This window comes from Myotis lucifugus, unplaced genomic scaffold (genome assembly GCF_000147115.1).
Source record: "Myotis lucifugus unplaced genomic scaffold, Myoluc2.0 scaffold_523, whole genome shotgun sequence".
Lineage (NCBI taxonomy): Eukaryota > Metazoa > Chordata > Mammalia > Chiroptera > Vespertilionidae > Myotis > Myotis lucifugus.
In genome coordinates, this window is record NW_005871571.1 from 253,325 (window position 1) to 255,963 (window position 2,639).

Here is a 2,639-nt window from a genome sequence, read left to right on the forward strand (position 1 = left end):
GGGGGGGTGTGAAAAGAGCAGGGGCCAGGGGGCCAGGGGGCTGGAATTCTCGTCCTGAGTCTGCCCCCACGTGGCTGTGAGACGATCAGCAAATGGCTTTTAGGGCCACTGGAGCGCCAAGGCTCGTGATAAAACTATAGGGGTTGGACTAAACCAGTTGTCCCAAAGCGGGGTGGGCTGACCGCTGGAACCCCCCAAGATCCTAACAGGTAGTTTGCCAAGGAAGGGCTCAGCTGAACAAAGGGTTTCAAGGGAAGTCTCTGGCCTCAGATGGGTCAGGGTTCCAGTTCTGCCATTTCCTAGCTGTGTGACTTTGCGCAAATTATCACCCCCTCTGTCCCTCAGCTGCCACGCCTGTCAAATGAAGATATTAACCATACACAGCTCACAGATTGCCACAGAGAACTGAAAGAAGATAATAATAATACATGGTGCCTGGCACACGCTAAGCCCTCAGTAAACACGGGTTATTTTTCAATCCTTTGGGATCACATTTCATCTCATCCATACTTCACAGATGAGATAACCAAGATTGCAGAGAGGCAAGTCAGCTGCCCAAAGTGAAGGGGCTCTTAAGGAGCAGGTCTCTGGGAACTGCTCCCCACCTCTCCTGGCCCCCCAAAAATGAGGCCTCTGCCTGGCGTCTGTAAAATACAGCTGCCGTCCCCAGCGAAGACCACGCCATCCCTGGCCTCACATGACCCATGTCCAGGATCAAATCCTAGCCCAGCCCCCGGAAGTTTTCCAATCACTTACTGGGGAGGAAGCCAAGGCCCAGCAAAATGCTTCAACAACCCAGGGGGCCCTGGCTCCGGGGAGGGCCAACTCCCACTTTCCAGCAGCAGCCTGGCTCCTCCCGCCCGGAGGCACTGCCCAGTCTCTGAGGATGCAAAAGGGCAACAGTTAAAACCACAAGAGGACCTGCGGATGGTGGGACGGTGACGTTCACCTGAGCCCCCACTGAGTCTCTCGCTGGGGTTACTCTCCACCTGCTTCCACCCTTGAGACTTTGGTTGTTTCATTCAAGGGACCAGTCCCAGCCCGGATGCCCTGTTATGCTGTGTGACCTCAGGCAAGTTGCTTAACCTCTCTGAGTCTCAGGAATCTTTTTAGAAAAGAGAAATGAGCAGATTTCAGGAAGCGCTAAGGACGCAGCAGGGTTTGCAGAATGATCTAAAGGTCTCCCCGATGCCTCCTGACCCTTCCAACCCTGTCTCCCCCGAGGACAAAAGGTTCTGATCTTGTTCCTCACCCCCCCCACACACCCCCATATTTGGAAACACTTGACCGGCTTCCTATGGTCCTCGAGATAAAGTGAGACTCCGAGTGAGATGCTCAGAGCCCTTCACCAGGATCCCCCACGACCCCGGCCCCAGCCTTTGCAGCCATGCACAGTGCTTCCCTCTCTCTGAACTGACTGCCGCTTGGCTGCCTTGCTCAGACACTCCCCTAGAAAGCTTCTCGTTTCTATGCCTGGGTTAGGCAACTCCATCTTTGCACCGGGTACCGTCTGCCTCCCCAGCAGAAAGAGGGTACACACATTTACTCATATCTGGCTCCAAGCTGGTACCGGCTCCCTAAGAAATCTGTGCCAGATAAGTATGTGATGGGAAGAGAGGAATGCAAGGACAGACAAACAAACACAAATCAGCTGCTCCCTGAGCATCGGTCTCCTCCTCTGCCAACAGGAATGCTGTGGGAGCAGTGGCTGGACCACCTGGGTGGGGCCCTCGCCCCCTTTGGCAGCTGGCCGTGCTGGCTGGGTGGCCTCTCCCCGCTCTGGAAGGTGAGGCAGCAACAGCACCTGCACTTCTATGAGGATGCCGTGAGCCAGTCCTCCCGGAGTGCTCAGGCCAGCGCCTGGCGCATAAAGGTGACTTCCCTGCACTTCACGTCTGAGAAGTGGGAAGTGGGGGTGACACAGGGCCCAGAGCCGTCCAGCCTGGCCCAGCTGAAGTGGCATCTGCTGCAGGAACCGAGTTCTCCTGAAACCAAGCTCCCAATGGGCTCGGGTACTCGTCGCATCCGCCAGCACTGGCCCCACACCCAGCAGCCCGGTGCCTGGAGACTGTGGGCCCCACTGTGCCATCTCGCACACACCGCTGACCTCTCTGATCCCATTCCCTCCTCTCTAGAAAGGAGGGCTGCCCTAACTGGTTTGGCTCAGTGGATAGAGCGTCGGTCTGCGGACTGAAAGGTCCCAGGTTCGATTCCGGTCAAGGGCATGTACCTTGGTTGCAGGCACATCCCCAGTGGGAGTGTGCAGGAGCAGCTGATCGGGTTTCTAACTTTTTAGCCCTCTCCCTTCCTCTCTGTACAAAATATATTAAAAAAAAAAAAAAAAAGAATTCCAGCCCCAAGAATGGAGAGGGCTTTAACAGAGGGATGGCAGCAAAGCTGTGACACTATTGAGGTATTTTCACTGAATAAAATTCCCTTCCTGTCTATACTCCCTCACCCTGCACTACCACCCGCAAAATGGGGGCGGGGAGGGGCGGGAAACAGGCCAAATCTGCGGGCAGGGGCGGCGGGTCCGGTAATGAGGCCGCAGGTCAGGGGTCCGCCAAGCTGGGCGGTCAGAGCGTAGGACGGGGTGGGGCCCAGTGAACAGGACCAGGCTTGCAGGCGGGTGGGCGGAA